Genomic DNA, 18,178 nt, shown 5'->3' on the forward strand with positions numbered 1-18,178 from the left:
GCCCATGTGACTGATCTAGCCTAGCCTACTGCTTCCGGGTCTAGGTACCACTTGTCCCCGTTAGTGCTCTCCACACCCTGTGTCCCATGGCTCTGGAGTGTAGCCTCTTTCAGGAGTGGGTTAGAAGTCACAGCTCCCCACTTGCCAGGTAGAAATCAATACAGGGTGAGCTGTTGTTGGTTTGGGTATACAGTCAACCTTTCCAACTTCTTTTCTGTCTCTACACCTCCCCTCTCCCACCCCTAAAGGATAGGGAGCTCCTTTGTAACTCACTTATGGAAAACGGATGAACACTATTTTGTGTTTGAAGTCCTGTTACTGTCACAGCTCAGTATGCTCCCTCCCACATGCTTGCTTCCTCACAATTGTACAAGTGCCTGTTCTGAGCCAGGCAGTGTTCGAAGCGCTGGGAAACAAAGGGGGCCAAACCTTGATCTTGAGGCGCTTACATTCTGATGGGGGAGATGGACAATAAACAACTGAGTAAGTGTCTAATATCCCGCGAGCTAGTAATAAGTGCAACAAGGAAAATAAAATAGGGAGAACAGGACAGGAGAACTGCCCCAATGAAACAGCTTCACATGGACCGTGAGGAGAAAAATTACGTTGCTTTCTCACCACCCTTACAAATTCCCCTTATGTACTGTAATGGTTATGGGTATCTGGAATTTAACCAGCCCACACAGGATCGTTTCTTACTTTTGCACTTCTGCCTCTCTTCCTGCCAGACCTGATTTCCCTCCAAGTTTCCCCTAGCTCCATGAACAGGACCATAACCTGAACCCAGACCCCTCAGGACAAAGCTCTAGGCGTCATCTTAGATTGTTGCTTTCACTCATACGGGTGTCCAACATGTAATGGGCTCTGGCAGTGTTCCCTTGTCGCTCCTCACACTGCCACCAGCTCCAGCCTGTGACCACACCTGGCTCCTCGCTGGTCTTCTAGCTTCTGCTCTCATCCCTGTGTCTAATCAAGCCTCCACGCTGCAGTCCTATTCTTTTCAAAGTGGGAATTAAGATCAGATTTCTCCCCTACTCAAAACCTTTGAATGGCTTCCCCTCATACTTTGAGTTTTATTCTAACTCTTTGTCATGACCTCCAACTCCTTATACTACTGGGCCCTGTCTCTTCTCCAGCCTCTCCTCCTGCCTGTCCATCCTTATTCACTATGTTCCTGCTTCACCAGCTTTTCCTTGTTTTCTGAACACACCAACCTCACCCCCTTTTGGGCTTTTGCCTCTGTCCATGTCTGGAACATCTCTCCTGAGATTCGTCATGTCTCACTCACCCCCTCCGTTTTCTCAGACTTCTGCACAAATATCTCTTCTGAGAAGCCTTCTCTGACTTCTCTACTGAAAAGTGTCCCCTCATCTATTTCCCCCACTCTCCCTGCCCCCTTTCCCTGTGAAGAGGAGGGATTACAGGACTCAAAGGAGGGCAGGACAATGCACTCATTGCAAGAGGAGGCAAGGACAGTACATGGATATCGAGGAAGCTGGCCTGGTGAACTTTGTGAAGAGAGATTGTTCACTTCTGTTTACTTCATTTTCTCAATGAAGGGAGACCCATCAGCTCTCAGTGAAGGTGGAGAATAGAGATTTAGAGGTTTAAAAAGAGAAGGGAAGAAAGGGATCTAGTATTTTCTAAATCACAATAATCCTAGTGTAAATTAGCATTGCAGACATTGACATCAGAAAGCAGGACCACAGGCATCCCTCAAATCCTATCACATGTATAATTGGGTTGGCTGTGTCCCCAAAACTCTGCATGTTTCTGAATCCAGACAGAGTAAGGAGAGGCTGAGGCAGGAGGTTTAGGTGGGGACCCTGCCTGCTGGACGAGCCACTCAGCCTGGTGGAAAGGACTGTGCTTCAGGGGGATCAGCTCAGCTTAGCGCAGGGACTCTCTGCTTTGTCAGCCCCTCCTCACAGCACACTTAACTCTTCTCTTCCCTCCACCTTCAAAAGGTTTCAGCACCCAAGGACACACATCCTGATCCTTGACTGGTAAAAGAGGAAACAAAAGAAGGCTGCTTTGGAGGAAGCCATCTGCTAGCAGGAATCATTCAGGGTGAGGACCAAGAAAGGCACTCAAGAATCATTCTGTACCTAAGAAAAGCATCTGCAATAAACTTCACTTAATTTCTGAGTTCAGTGTCTGTGTGATAATTAAGAAACCAGAGCACCATGTATTGACAGTTATTGAAAATGTATTGTCCCCAGAGGCTAAGAAATAACGCCTGAAAGATACAATAAACATAACAATAGCTACCTTACGAGTGCCCATCTCAATCCACTGGTTTTCCCCTAATATGCAGTGTGCTCCCTTTGTAAGGGTCAGGCACCCTCACAAACCACGCCCACACATTTCCCCAAGCTTTTCCAACAGCCTTTAGAAAGCTTAAATTTCATTTTGAGTACGATTACCAGTTGCTGATTCTGACTGCGCATGGCCTCTGTTGAGTTTGAATAGAGGCACAGGAAGACAGCAGGACCTAGAGATTGGGAGAGCAGAACTTTATTTTTCTTGGGCAAAGGCGACATGAAAAATCATTCCTCACTGCTAGTTGTAGCCCTAGTTTAGACATATAGATGGTAAATTCTCTTTAATGTTAATTTACATGGCCTCAATTTATACAGAGAAAAATAAAATAAAACATAGGGCGGCGCTGGGTTGGGCGGCTGAAGGCCCAGGTGAGGGGCGGTGGAGGGAAGAGAGTTCGGGCTGGCACAGCACTTTCATTTGTGCTAAAAAGACGCTCCCCTCACCGTCTCCGAGTACTCAGCGCCTACCCGCTGGCTTCTGGGAGTTCGCTCGCAGAGCTGCTCCCAGGCTGTTCACACTCTACCGCTCTCGCCCCCAACGCCACCGGGACGCCCCGGAGCCCGAGGTGGGCGTGGCGGTCCAGGGACAGCGGCGGGGCGGGGCCTGGGGTCTGGGGCCGGGCCCGCGGAGCGGGCACCCTCTGCGCCGGGCGGTGACCAGGTCATACTCCGCAGCAGCATCGCTTTCCAAGCCTGATGGCTTTGCTCTTCAGCTGTCGCCTGTACTGTCTTCTCAGTGTACTCTGTTTCCCCAGGGGTTCTGTTACCTATGGTGGCCCCGAAAACGTGGAGTTATGATGAACAAGTCAGGCCAGAAAAATTCAAAGACTAGCCAGAGCCCAAGTCAATGCTTCCATGGAGGTGTATTAACGTGACGTTTGGAGGCATTATTTTGGCGGTGAGACTTAACTCCTTTAGATTAGGAACCATTTGGACTCAATAACTGTTGTATTGCCCAGAACTAGAAGAAGAATTCGTTGAATGGAAATGACCCAGGGTCAAATTTTGCCAAGAGTGTGGTTCTAGTGTTTCTGGTGGCCATCCGTAGGGTCAGGGCCTCCAGGGAGCGGCTGGTGGGTAAAGTGTATGTTCCTAAACCAAATAAATGGATTGATTTATTCTCAATCTGTATTGTAGTATCAGGGAAAAACGTCTGTTTGTTTTTAATGTGATTTTTCAATTGCCTCCTTAGATTTCTAAGAATTCTTTTTTTTTTTTTTTTTTTTTTTTTTACAGAGGCAGAGATAGGGACAGACAGACAGGAACGGAGAGAGATGAGAAGCATCAATCATCAGTTTCTCGTTGCGTGTTGCGACTTCTTAGTTGTTCATTGATTGCTTTCTCACATGTGCCTTGACCGTGGGCCTTTAGCAGACCGAGTAACCCCCTGCTGGAGCCAGCAACCTTGGGTCCAAGCTGGTGAGCTCTTTGGTCAAGCCAGATGAGCCCACGCTCAAGCTGGCGACCTCGGGGTCTCGAACCTGGGTCCTTCCGCATCCCAGTTCGACGCTCCATCCACTGCGTCACCACCTGGTCAGGCTCTAAGAATTCTTTAAAGCAAGATTCTGTTGATATTATCAAGAGAATTTTATTTTGGAGAAGACCCAAGTAGCTATCTGAATATCCTTTTAGATTTCATGTGAAACTTAAATACAGAGGTGGGCAAAAGTAGGTTTACAGTTATGAGCACATGAAACAGTTTATTCTTGTATTATTATTTATTAACATTTTACATATGAACAACTATAAACCTACTTTTGCTACATTTTTTTTTAATTATTTATTTATTTATTTATTTTTTACAGAGATAGTGAGTCAGAGAGAGGGATAGACAGGGACAGACAGGGATGGAGAGAGATGAGAAGCATCAATCAGTTTTTTGTTGCGCATTGCAACACCTTAGTTGTTCATTGATTGCTTTCTCATATGTGCCTTGACCGTGGGCCTTCAGCAGACTGAATAACCCCTTGCTTGAGCCAGCAACCTTGGGTCCAAGCTGGTGAGCTTTTTGCTCAAACCAGATGAGCCCGCGCTCACGCTCGCAACCTCGGGGTCTTGAACCTGGGTCCTCTGCATCCCAGTCTGATGCTCTATCCACTGTGCCACCGCCTGGTCAGGCTGCTACATTTTTATTACCTGTTCAAATTGTATTTTAGAAGTTTACTTCAGGCTATTTTCACTTTTATATTTTGCAGATCAATTTAGTATTCTTTTATCAGTGGAGTAAGCAGCCTGAAACATGTAATTACAAAAGTAATTTAATCACACTATGTGTTACGGGGGGAAAGTACTAGGAGTTAGAAAAGTGTAAACCAGGGCCCTCCAAACCAAAAGTGTTTATTATATGTATGTAGCAAGTGTATAGGTAAATTTAAGGAAACAACACTTTCACAATAAGTCTTTTGTTTAAGACAAAATATCTTTCTGTTGATTTGAGTCTGCTTTTCTGTCAGTAAAGTTTATAGCTTTTCTTTAGACATATATTACATGTTTTTTTGTTAAATGACTTTCCAATAATTTGTTCTTTGTCTTACCCTTATGAATGGGCTCTTTCTCCAGGTTATGTTTGTTACAGTGGATCCTTCTAAAAGGCCAGTCTTGCTCAAAAAGCTCAGAACTCTCCAGGGGCCTGGTGTTGCCTGAGGATGAACACAATCCTAACAGCCTTCGAAGTCCTGTGAGGTGGGATCCAGGTGACTCCCCTGCCCTCCCATTGCTAGGCCCCAGCCTCATTACTCCTTGAGTTCTGAGTTTAAAGGACACCTCCCTGGGGAAAGGGACCCTCAGATGAAGTCAGATAAAGTTGGGGAACCTGTTTTATACTTGCATGTGTGACAATGGAATTAGAATAATTTTTGAGTCTAGAGACATACCACCTTGCACGTGCCTGATCTCAGAACTGTTTTGTGATGAGGCATTTCATGCTGCCTTCCCTCGGGAGGCTCCGGGCTTTGCCTGCCTTTCTCGCTGTGGTGTCCCTAGCCCTTGGACTATAATGTCAATAGGTGGTAGCTGCTGAGTGAAGTCACGGTATTTATATAGAAGTCATGTGCCCTGACTTTTCAGGCCTGGAGCATTCAGACGTCCAGGGTCAAGGACATGGAGACAGTAAAAATTACAGCCATCAGTGGTGATTTTTATGAAGAATATGTGGCAATATAGGTTATGATAAAAGTGAATATATAAAAAAAATTTTAAAAAGTGAATATATAAGGATAAATACAGAGTGATGGCAGCCAGAATGTAAGTGGCACAAACACAGTGAGTTTTATTTGTTTCCTTCACAACCACTAAGCTCCTAGAACAGTGCTTGCAACACGGTAGGCTCTCTGTAAATATGTGGTGGAATCAATGTATTAGGTATAAAATAGGCATAAGACTGAAGGCTCACGTAGTGTCAAGGGTATTCAGGTGATGTGATTCCTCTTTATTCTTTTATGTCTTTCTAGTTATCTACAATGGAGTCAGGCAACCTGTATAATGAAAAAATTTTTTTCCTAAAATTGTTATCTAAGCCAGTGGTCCCCAACCCCCAGGCAGCAGACCGGTATCGGTCTGTGGGCCATTTGGTACCAGTCAGCAGAGAAAGAATAAATAACTTATATTATTTCCATTTTATTTATATTTAAGTCTGAATGATATTTTATTTTTTAAAAATGACCAGATTCCCTCTGTTACATCTGTCTAAGACTCACTCTTGATGCTTGTCTCGTAATTTCGACAATTATATTTAAAAATACCACAGTTTTTACACCAGTTGCATAATTTTATTTTGTGCATTTATCCGTCTCACCCTAAAGGCTGGTCCGTGAAAATATTTTCTGACATTAAACCAGTCGTGGCCCAAAAAAGGTTGGGGACCACTGATAAGCTTTTCCGTGCAGACACTGCACTGAGTGGCCACCAGAGGGCAGGGCTGTGCTATTGTCGGGGATTGTAACCACCAGACTTGCTTCTAAAGCCTTTAAGTAATGCAGAGATTTAGTTCATGCTTGGGACCTTTCTGGTGACAGGAATCAATCCCATTTCCCCCTTCCCTGTATGTCATCTCCCTAGATAGGAGGCAAAAGCATCTCTTGTTTGCTTTTGTGTGAAGACACCAGCATTACTGAGTGCTGAGCCCCTTCCGAGTGCCTTGTCTGGGATCTGCAGGAACAGGACTTGGCTCCTCCCCTCATGGAGCTTGTCCCAGGCTTGCTAACCTTCAGATTCACACAGGGAAACTCAAGGCTGGGAGAGATGCCAAGCCTTGCAAAAAACATCAAGTGCTTAATTTAGGAAGCTATCTTATTTAGTCAGTGTCCATTCAGAAAGCACATGGGACTGACTTGTGTGACTGGGGCTTATGGGAGAATTCATTCATTCTCTCCAAGTATACACCAAGTGCCTCCTCTGCACAGACACTGCTCCAGGCACTGGGGAAGCAGCAGGCCCTACTCTCATGAAGCTCATTCATGGTTTGGTGGCAGCAGGGATGTAGCAAGCAAAGGACACAGTATGGAGGTGACTGTCGAGGACCAGTGACACTAGTAATTTTCCAGGTCTTGAGTGAGACCGGTGCAGAATGAAGAAATAAACTCAGAGAAAAGAAGTATGGATCAGGAGGTGTCCCAGTAGAGCCCGAGCTCTACATCGATCAGGTGTCCCTGATTCGACTTCCCAGTGCAGTGGGACACTCCTGCTTATTAGCAGGGCTGGCAGCCTCTTCGGGACTACTCTTGAGGTGGCTATGAGGATGCTACTGTTAAGTGCCACCGGAGGAAAGACACGACCGACACACAAATTAGTTGCAACAACCACACAGGCAATTTTTTTTTTTGCACTTTTTAAAAATTTTATTTATTCATTTTTAGAGAGAAAGAGAAACAAGAGGGGGAGGGGCAGGAAGCAACTCCTATCTGAACCTTGACCAGGCAAGTCCAAAGTTTTGAACCAGCGACCTCAGCATTCCAGGTCATGCTTTATCCACGGCGCCACCACAGGTCAGGCCAAGCCTGTCTGTTTTATAACATTACTGCTGCTATAGTGAGTTTAGTTGATGTTGGAGTGACACAAGTGAGTCTGCTACCCACTCCATGTCATCATCTAGTTCCTGAGACAGTTTATAATAGAAACGAGCAGGTGTGCTGATACCTCCTATTCTGGTCCCTACCTCGCAGCTATCCCTGTTCCAGAGAATAAGGGGATGCGCGCTGCCCTTTTTCTCCTGACCTGGGAGTCTCTATGTGGGGGTAAGGCCTCTTCTATCTGGGCTTCTGATAAGACCAAGGTCTCTGGGGTTAGGAAGGCCCACACACACAGTCCTGTCCACTTGATATTTAGGCAACTGTATGCAGTGTCTCCGCATACAAAGAATATCCCAGGTGTGTTGCAGAGTCGAATTGTTTCCTACAACCTGGGTGGTACTACAGGCTTTTGAGGATACGTTGCCTACTGGTTCACTCCCGTCTGTGTTGCTGAGACAGGACAAGTTTTGTGTGTGTGCTATCTTTATTCCAAATGCTACCGGCCCGAGAAGTGCAGTTCCATTGTGTGAGGCTTCCCTAGGGTGGCATTATCCATTGTGTGAGGCTTCCCTAGGATGGCATTATCTAGGTCCCGTTCCTTCGGTACTGGTGGAGCCACATAGTCCCCTGGTGGAGGGGAAGACAGAGCCAGCAGGTCTGTGCTACTGAAGGGTTTGTCCTATTCAAGAGCTGATATGTGGCATTAAGGAGGTGGAGGAGTCAGGAGTCAGTTTCAACTGGCTGGGTAAGTTTTCTTAGACCAGAGGGATCTAACTCAAATACGGATCTGGAGTGGTTCTGCTTAGGAACGCTTTTACATTGTCCTGGTGCCACTGCTGGCGGGCCTGGTCCTAAACCCCTCCTCCATCTGACATCCCGAGCTGACCTCAGTAGGTCCAGCAAGGCTTTTCCCATACGCTAATCTGTGGCAATTATTTCTGCCGGTGATTATCCCTGGCCAATACAGTTTACTGTTATACATGCACACCATAGGTTCTTTCTGTTTGTAACATTGCTTATGCATGTACGTGTAGGCAACGAAGGCCGTGCCGCATGTTTGGCCCTGAATTTCCCATTTCTGAAAGCAGTCTTGGGGGCAGGGGGATGTGGAGGTGGCCAGCTGCAAGCCAAGACTTAACATGATGAGCCCAATTATGATTTTGGAAGGATCTGGGCTAACAGGTTTTCCAAACATTTTATAGTAACAGAACTTCCTACTATTAGTATATAAGTGACTATTAATAACAGTCTCTCTAGTATACTCCAGTCCGCTGGGGCACATGCAGCTAGTCCTACGCTCAGAAGTAGAATCAGGATCCTGACAATGATCAGGAACGGCAGCTGGCAGGTCCTTACAGTCCTGGTTGCTCCTTGGGCTCCATTGTCCTTTGCAGCGTATCTGTAAATGCTCTGTGCGGTCACTGTGAGTGGTCCAGGTCTCTGGCAGGTCCTCAGTACTGGCTCTTTCGACTCGGTTTATGGTGAATCCAGGGTGTCGTACCTTGTCCAGATGCGCAGCCCAAAAACGTTAGTCCGTCTCTTTGCTGAGTCCGGTCGGGTTGAGTCACCCGTCCCCGGGGCGTCAGGGCCTCCGGGAAGAAGGTCCCGGGGAATATGTCGGTGGCACCACCTCGTTCACATGGAAGGCCCCAATGTAGCCAGGCCGGTGGGGCAAAGGGCCAGGGCGGTTGGCTTCCTGATCAGGGAACCAAATGTTATGGCAGAATGGAACAGCAAGGGAGCCAACGACGCTGGTTGAGTTGGAAAACCGGTTTGCCGCGTCAGCGGACTCAGGAGGTAGCACTCTGAAGTCTGAGCCCCACACAGGCAATTTATTACTCACAAATCCTTTTGGCGTGCCTGGTACAGCTTAAGGGGGCCCTGTCAGCATGTTTCTCTCAGCTGGCTTTGGTTAGAGCTCAGAGCAGCGTGGAGACAGTCCACATCAACGTTGGAGTCTGGGCGACTACTGCAGCAGGGGCCCCTCAGCTTTAGTACCTTTTCTGGCCAATGCCTTCTAACAGGTATCAATCTACAGGATTATCACCTCAAACCACCTTTTTGGGAGTTCCTTGCAGGGAACCCCCTCTACATCAATCTACTAAAATGTTTACCTCAAACTGTGGGGTGGTCGGCAATGGGGGAAGGTCACATGGGGAACTTTGGTTAGGACCGCCCACACTTGGGCATGCCAAAAGAAACTTCCCAGGAACCCTTTGGAAAAAAGCGACTGTCAGCCAGTGAGATTTCACCATGTCATATTAGCTTGCCCACTCTAGAGGACCCCTTTAAATATCCCTCACGTGGTTTAATCCGTGCGACTCCTCCGGGACCAGAGGACCTCATCGGGTGGGATGCGCTGTACTAAATAAAGCCTTGCTATTCCACACTTCGTGGCTACGGCTCCTTCCTTCCTTCTTGGTGGGGAAAAATACCTTACATTTTGGTGCCGAAAACCCGGAGGAGTTGAAGTCCACAAGGACTGCTTCTCTTCCCTTCTCCTCCGAGAAAGAACCAGGACGTCCGACCTTCCACCCACTTCGGCACATGGTGCGGTAAGTCCCCTGCCTCCAGCCTTCCCCTCAGTTCTTTCTGCAGAGACTCCCTGTTCGAAACCGTAGCTACATCAGGGACCTCTTTCCCTTCTGAGTGCGTGTGTGCCCGTGGAGACGTCCCGAGCACATCCACTTTACCTTATCTATACCGTGGCCAGAGCTTGAGTTTTGGGATGCTGATACTCATCTCTGACCACTCCGAGGACTGAGAGTGGCCGTGGGGGCACAGGAATCTAAACCTAATCCAAAAACACTCCGGGAGTTGCCTTATCTGAAATCTCTCTCTCCCTAAAGAAGAAGAAACTGTTCTTCTTCTCCGCTGTGGTCAGGCCACAGAACCCACTGGATAATTGGACCAGGCAGTCTCCTGAAGGGACTTTCAGTTTTAACACCCTCACCAATTTAACTATTGCCAAAAAAGCTGGGAACTGATTGGAGACCCCTTACATCCAGGGTTTCTAGTTATTTGCTCACCCGTCCTTAATCTCTGTGCTGCCTGTTCTACGCACAGACCTTTTTCCTGGCCAGAGAAACCTCACCTAAAACCTCCATTCCTAATCTTTCCTTCTCTGCGGACTCTCAACTCTCTCCCCCTCCTGCCTGATCGTGGGGGTGCCCCTCTCTCAGGACCCCTCTCTGGTCCCTCTGCGGAACTCTTTCACTGGAGTTTCTTCCCTCCAAGAGACCCCTCCCCTCCCTTCGCAAAATCCTGCTTCTTATTCACCTGCAAATACCATTCTCACTTTCTCCTCCCCTGCTGGCGAGGGGCCCCTCCCTTCTCCACTGTGTTCTTAAGCCCCTCCTCTGTCAGGCCATTCTCAGCCTGTCATTGGCCCTTACACTGGTTTGCAGGACGCCCAACCCCAATTTTCTTGCAGGAAGTTCTGGCCCTGTCCTGCCTCTGGCTCCAGCATTTCTGGCAGGATCTGGGTGCCAGGCTCCCCACCAGCCCCCCTCTTCTTATTCTCAACCCCCAAACCCCTATCCAGGACCTGTGAACATGGCATTTAAAGTTTTTAATGGTCCCAACTAGTAGAAACAGGCCAAGGCTGTTCGCCAGGCCCACATGCAGCAGAAGGTAACACTCCAAGCCCAGGATCTTGTGGCAGCCTTGAGGCCGGCAGAGCAACAGGAGCAAGGTACAGGAAGTGCCCAACCCAAGTCCAAGCCACAAACAGAAATCCCACCAGCAGCTTGCTTTAAGTGTGGCAAGCAGGACCACTGGTCCTGGCAGGGCCCCTGCCTGCGGCTGCCCACTAAGCCCTGCCCTGACTGCAAGCAGTCCAGTCACTGGTGGAGCGATTGTCCCTTTGGGCAACAGGCTTTTCCTCAGCGTCTCTACGTGGAGGACAAGCCGCCCAAATGGGAAGCCAAGCCAGCCAGGCGGGCCCATCATTAGAACTCCTAGACATCATGGACGGCTGACACGGCCTGGATTCAGAGACCCCCCCCCCCCCCCCCCGCATCATCCTCACCAAACCCAGCATAATGCTGCAAACACGGGTAAGTCCGTCTCATTTCTTGTGGACACGGGAGCTGCCTACTCTGTTTTGCCATCACACTCTGGACCTCTAGTTCCCTCACAGATACCTGTTATGGAAATGGATGGGACCCCTTCTTTTCCTCTTTGCATACCACTCCTGACATGCAGTTTTGCCTCAAGCTTGCCCCCATGCAGGACCACTGGTAGTCAGAACCACTGGACTCTACCCATCTCCGGCTCACCAAAAGGCTAGACCCGGCAGATCCCCCTATTACTCCTCTTTTTTTTTTTAATTTTTTTTTTTTTGTATTTTTCTGAAGCTGGAAACGGGGAGAGACAGTCAGACAGACTCCCGCATGCGCCGGACCAGGATCCACCCGGCACGCCCACCAGGGGCGATGCTCTGCCCCTCCGGGGCGTCGCTCTGCCGCAACCAGAGCCACTCTAGCGCCTGGGGCAGAGGCCAAGGAGCCATCCCCAGCGCCCGGGCCATCTTTGCTCCAATGGAGCCTTGGCTGTGGGAGGGGAAGAGAGAGACAGAGAGGAAGGGGGGGTGGAGAAGCAAATGGGCGCTTCTCCTATGTGCCCTGGCCGGGAATCGAACCCGGGTCCCCCGCACGCCAGGCCGACGCTCTACCGCTGAGCCAACCGGCCAGGGCCTACTCCTCTTTTTTTAAATCCTTACAGAACCACATCTGCAAAGTTTCTCCACTCACGGCCAGATGTTCCTCCTGACTCCCCTCAAAACTATCACCTTCAGATCTCCCCCTCTCCACGACGCCCCTAATCAACAGGAAGTAGTCAGACGAATAAGCAGCATCCCTAATTAACACAAAAAGACCAGAATGTGGGGTGGTCGGCAATGGGGGAAGGTCACATGGGGAACTCAGGCCCGGGAACTTTGGTTAGGACCGCCCACACTTGGGCATGCCAAAAGAAACTTCCCAGGAGCCCTTTGGAAAAAGCGACTGTCAGCCAGTGAGATTTCACCATGTCATATTAGCTTGCCCACTCTAGAGGACCCCTTTAAATATCCCTCACGTGGTTTAATCTGTGCCACTCTTCTAGCCTCTGTCCCCCGGGACCAGAGGACCTCATCGGGTGGGATGCGCTGTACTAAATAAAGCCTTGCTATTCCACACTTCGTGGCTAGGGCCCCTTCCTTCCTTCTCGGTGGGGAAAATACCTTATACAAACCACTTTTTAAGATGTTCTTATTTACATTAACTTACAAAATTAATGCAAATAACACCAAGCCACTTCTTATCTAGGTATAACTTCACACACACTAACTGGGCCTTGCTTGTAAGTCAGAGTCTGTTTACCACATCTACACCCACTATATTAATTTCTATCCAAATGGCATAATTTTATTTAATTTTAATAATTATTTTAAATATCATTTTAATTACTTTTATATATCTTCCATATTTTTATATTTCTATATATTTAATTACTATAACATTATATTACTATAACAGGAGGCCTCTGCAAGCTGACGGCAAGCCAGAACAAAGCAAAACCCCGGTCTGCTTTATTACATAGTGCAGAGCTGTATGCAAATAAGGAAGTCTCTGATACAAAGTCACGCATCTGAGGCAAAACAGGAATTCTCAAGGAATGAGCAGGGATCTATTTAAGGTGTAAAAGGAATCCCCCCACCATGCATAACTGAAATCACCCAAAATCTGAACAAAGGGTGAGAGGAAGGGTGTATCAATTGCCTCTAGCAACTTAATCAAACAAGTGCTGATGGGACCAGTAGAAACACTCAGCTTCAGGGCCAACATGTAGGTTGTGGGGAAGAGCTTAGCCTTTAGCAACTTAAGCAAGGAAGTGAGGTGGGGGGATGGGCAGCAAGGACTTTGTCAGTTTAGTGCTAGTCCCTCACACCTCTGTCCCCCAGAAATCTAAACTGCAAGGACTCTGTCAGCTTGCAGTCTCCCACAGGTGATGATGAGTGCTATGAAGGAAAACAAGTAGGGTAAGGGGGTTGAGATTGATGTGCCAGGGGTGGTGTTTGGTGTAAAGAGGTCAGGCCCTGGCAGGATTGCTCAGTTGGTTAGAGCATTGTCCAAAAGTGCAGGGGTTGCTGGTTTGATCCCGTCAGGGCACATACAGGTACTGCTTGATTTCTGACTCTGTCTCCCTCCCTCCCTTCCTCTCTTGCTAAAATCAATTAAGAAAAAAAGAGGTGAGGGAAACTTTCTCAGTTGAAGCTAGTTTTGAGTGGAGCCCTTAATAAAGTGTGGGAGCAGGACCTGTGGCCATCTGGGAGAAGAGAGCAGGAAAAGGATGTGCAAAGGCCCTGAGGTGGGAGTGTGCTTGGGTGGGAATGGGTGTATGTGTAGGGGTGTAGATTCTGTAGGAATGCAAGATCCCACAGATGCCACGGGCTGTTGTTGATTTTGCCTTTTGCTCAGAGTGAGTTGCTGCATTGGGAATAGTCTGTACAGATGTTGTTGTAAGGTATCAAAGGTTACAGAATTAATATTAATATTTTAGGAAGCTTAAAGAACATTTTATTAATTTGAGCAAGGCGTGCAGAAAGATTTTGTAAGTGTGATTTCTATGCTTGTGTGATTAGCATCAAAACTAAGATGACCAGGCCTGACCTGTGGTGGCGCAGTGGATAAAGTGTCGACCTGGAAATGCTGAGGTCGCCGGTTCGAAACCCTGGGCTTGCCTGGTCAAGGCACATATGGGAGTTGATGCTTCTAGCTCCTCCCCCCTTCTCTCTGTCTCTCTCTCCTCTCTCTCCCTCTCTGTCTCTCTCTCTCCCTCTCTCTCTCCTCTCTAAAAAATGAATAAATAAATAAAAAAAAATTAAAAAAAAAAAAAAAACTAAGATGACCAATAACATTGTATTGTAAATGCAGAGGGGAAGGAGATTTGGATTCTCTGACCTCCCCCCCCACACACACACCTGTGAGGAAGCGAGTGAATAGCTAGCCAGGTGCAGGCAAAGAAAGATTAAATTAAACATTTTCTTATATTAATGGGCCATTTATAGGCATTTGTCCCCATGGAAACTACCCCTCTTCTCCTGAAAGCATGTAGTTAATGTATATATCTCTGGACAAAGGAATGGCAGGTGAACACTGGAAAATATAGAAATATCTTTTAATATATAGAGTGACATTTTTACTATTGTGTTACCTTGTAAGTTTTAATGTGTAGAAATGTCTTTTTATGAACCCTATAGAAAAATATTATAAACTTGCTAATGAATTGTGTCCCATCCCGCCCTCATCCTTTTCCCAAACCTGTATAGCAGAAAACAAAAGGTATAAGCTTATGCTGTGATGTCAAGCTTTTTCCCTACCATGTATAATTAAGAGTATATAACCAGCCCCTAGAATATTAATGAGACACACAATTTGGGGCTGCCCCGTATAAGCTATATGCGGCCAGCATATTTAATAAATTTCCTCCTTTAATAAAACTCTTCAAAAACTTATTTGGACTTGGTGTCTGTTGGGCAGATAAAATATATTATGCTCACTTTGTTAAAGATGGCGCTGCCCACATGGAAGCCTGTCACCCAGGTGATATTAATGTGTGTTGGGGGTGGGCTGTGGGCAGGCAGGATCCTTATAGCTTGGGGCTTCATTTTAGGACTAAGCCTTTCCCACCCCTTTTTTATGTGGGGTGGTGCAATCCTATCATGCCTCAGATAAGTGACTTTGTATTAGAGACTTCCCTATTTTGTATATTGGATTAAAGGTTTTGATTTCTGCACTATAAAGTGGGGCAGACCGGGAGCTTGCTCTCTCTCTTCCTGAAATTAGCATTAGAGAGGAGAGCAGAGAAAGGCCATGTGGAGGAGGCCAGGAGAAGCAGCCAAGATGGTGGAGTGTTGAGTGAGAAGCCAGTTTGTGCAGAGTTTGTGCAGGGAGAAGGAAGGAGATGGAGAACAGAGGTGAATAAGTCTGGTGAGCTAGAAACCTTTGATTCTAGGAAACTTGGATAAGTCAGTAGCTTTGTGAGCACTGAATGTGAGTGGGTTTTGGAGCCCAGTGTGTGTTTTACTTGCTCGCCGGATCCAAGCTAGGATTAAAGATGATGGCCCATCAGCTTTTGGCTCTGTTGTTTCATTACTGTCTGTCCAAATCTAATGCGAACCTGCATGGTTCAGGTGGCTGTGATCATGGCCACGGCAACTGGCTTCACAGTGTCTCTACAAAAACCCGTGGAATTGTGGATTGGGAACTTTATAATGTAAGAATGAGATGGCACTCGAACACCAGGTGTGCAGGCTTTATTAGAGGAGAAAGACCTGCTGGGGCACTCCTCCAGGAGAAGTGCACCCAAACGGATTCTGAGGCAAATTTTTTATAGGGTTAAGGGAGAGCTTTGAGCAAGTGTGTGTTGTGTCAGCAATTCTGGTATGCTCCCTTCTGTGGTTTTATGATATCGGCTTCTTGGAATGCTTCTCCTCGGGGTGGCTGACCAGCTTCCTAGAACTTTTCTGTTTCAGGGGCGATAATCCAATAAGGGTGGGATCAGATAGCCAAGCAGAACAGCAAAAGGGCAGTTTGGAAGTTTTGGTAAATTCATGTATCCATCATATAACAGTGTAAGATAGCAGCAGGGAAACTGGTCATACAGGTGAGATAATGGTGGTGGCTTTGCACCTGGGACACTCAGTAAATGTTTTCTGAATTGAACTGGGCTGTTCAGTTAGAGCTTGCTTGAAACCATGACCTCCTGATTCCCTACAGAGAATGGAAAAATCACCACAGGAACAAAACTTCCGGAGGAAATAATGCTCCAATTTTGGCATTTGGGGTTAAAAGAAAGATATATTTTTTATGCTCAAAAAGGAGCCACATAGTTCTAATGGGGAAAGGATTCTAGTCAGTTCTCAAATTTGATGGAGGAGCCCAGAGTGGTGAGGTGACTTATCCAAGTTCACACAGCAGCTTGGTGGCCACCTGAGATTCCATGACAAGAACTCTTGCCCCACACTGTGTATCTCTTGCTGCTTTGTTCCTTTTCCCAGACTCTCAGAAGGGCCCCCCCCTGTTCCCACAGTGGGACTTGCCTCCGCCCTGGACTTCACCGAGGTCTGCTGATTATGCTGGTTCCTTGCTGGCTCGGGCAGGTCATGCCCAGCAACCCAAACCGGGCCTGTTCTCCCGGGACCCTGAGATACTCTGGTTCTCTGTCCACTTGGCAGGCTCCTTGGTTCTCTCCCAGTCCAGAGCAGAAATAGATTTTATCTTTTACCGATGTTTCATGCAATGCCAATTGAATTTGCGGTATTTGTCAAAATTTCAAGTGCCCACACTTTTTGACTTAGAATTTACACCTCTAAAGATTTATCCTCTAGAAAATCACAGATTTAGGAGCAGGAATCACTGCTCAACTCACAGTTTGAAATAGCACGATCTGTAGTGACTGCGGCAGCCTGACTCCACGCAGTCCTCAGTCCCTCCCTCTCTGGTCTCTCCTCCTCTCTTCCCCTGGTGAGCCCTCCTCTGCTGCCCACTAGTGTGTTACTACTACTGTTTCCACGCTCTGGGCGCTACTTCGGCTACTTTGGTGTGGCTCTGCATTCCCTTGGTTTCAAAATCATCTCTATGCCAACTCCCTTGGGTAAGTCCCCAGTCCTGGCCACTCAATGGCTCTAGTCTTGTTCAGCCAAAGGGCTTTCTAGTTTTTTTGAAGTGTAGTTCACATACCATAAAATTCTCCATTTAAACCAGCGGTTCTCAACCTGTGGGACGCGACCCCCACCGGTTGAGAACCGCTGATTTAAAGAGTGTATTTCAGTGGTTTTTAGTACATTCACAAGGTCACTGTAAGGTATTTTCCCAGCCGAGGAAGAAAGAAGGGCATAGCCACCAAGTGTGGAACAGCAAAAGCTTTATTTAGTAGAGCGCTTCCCGGAGGAGATTCTCTGGTCCACCAGATGGGGGCCAGAGAAATTGAGTGGATTCTTTGGCTGAGGGGGTAATTTACAGGGTCAGCAGGGTGATGGCGAGTTGATACGACGTGGCGAAATTTCACTGGCTGACAGACGGTTATTCTTTTTCAAAGGGCTCCAGGCCGTTTCTTTTTGCCGGGCATGGGTGTGGGCAGTTCCAGCCAAAGTTCCCGGGCCTGGTTCTTCACGTGACCTTCCCCCATTGCCAACCGGCCTCACAGTCATCACAGCAGCTATCACCACCGTATAATCCAGAACGTTTTCATCATCCGGAACAGAAGCCTGAGCCATGAGCAGTCACCCCCTGCTCCCAGCCCTAACGCTCTTCTTATTTCTGTTTATGGATTTTTTTCTATTCTGTACCTTTCCTAGAAATGGAATCACACAGCAGACAGCCCTCTGTGTCTGGCTTCCCTCATTAGCATAATATTGCTGCGGTTCATCCATGTTGCAGCATGTCAGCACTTCATTTCTTTGTGTCCAAATGAAATTGTATGGGACCCATAAATATAAACCATATTGTGTTTATCCATCAGTGGGTAGACCTTCAGGTTATTTCTATTTGGGGGGGGCTATATGTTTTCAGTTCTCCTGCATATATACCTCGGAGTGGAATTGCTGGCCATTCGGAGACTCTATGCTCCACTTTGTGAGGAGCTACCAAACTGTTTTCCAAAGCAGCTGCATGTTTCACACGCCCACCAACAACGTACGAGGGTGCCCACTGACGGCCCCTTCACGTTTCCCCCTAGAGGCCTCCAAGGGCTCTAATGTTCAGCGTATCAATAGGTGAACATTCTCCTTCATCTTGGTAATTGGAACACAGTTGTTCAAGTCAGACACTTGGGAGCCATTGTCTAAACCTCTTACAATCTTGA

The 18,178-nt window shown here is 47.3% G+C and overlaps 1 protein-coding gene across 1 annotated transcript in view; it reads left to right on the forward strand.

The window, feature by feature from the left end:
• FAM228B (family with sequence similarity 228 member B) overlaps window positions 1-18,178 on the forward strand; it is a 54,111-nt gene that overhangs the window by 20,382 nt on the left and 15,551 nt on the right. The window lies entirely within an intron of this gene.

The sequence above is a fragment of the Saccopteryx leptura genome, chromosome 5, assembly GCF_036850995.1.
Source record: "Saccopteryx leptura isolate mSacLep1 chromosome 5, mSacLep1_pri_phased_curated, whole genome shotgun sequence".
Lineage (NCBI taxonomy): Eukaryota > Metazoa > Chordata > Mammalia > Chiroptera > Emballonuridae > Saccopteryx > Saccopteryx leptura.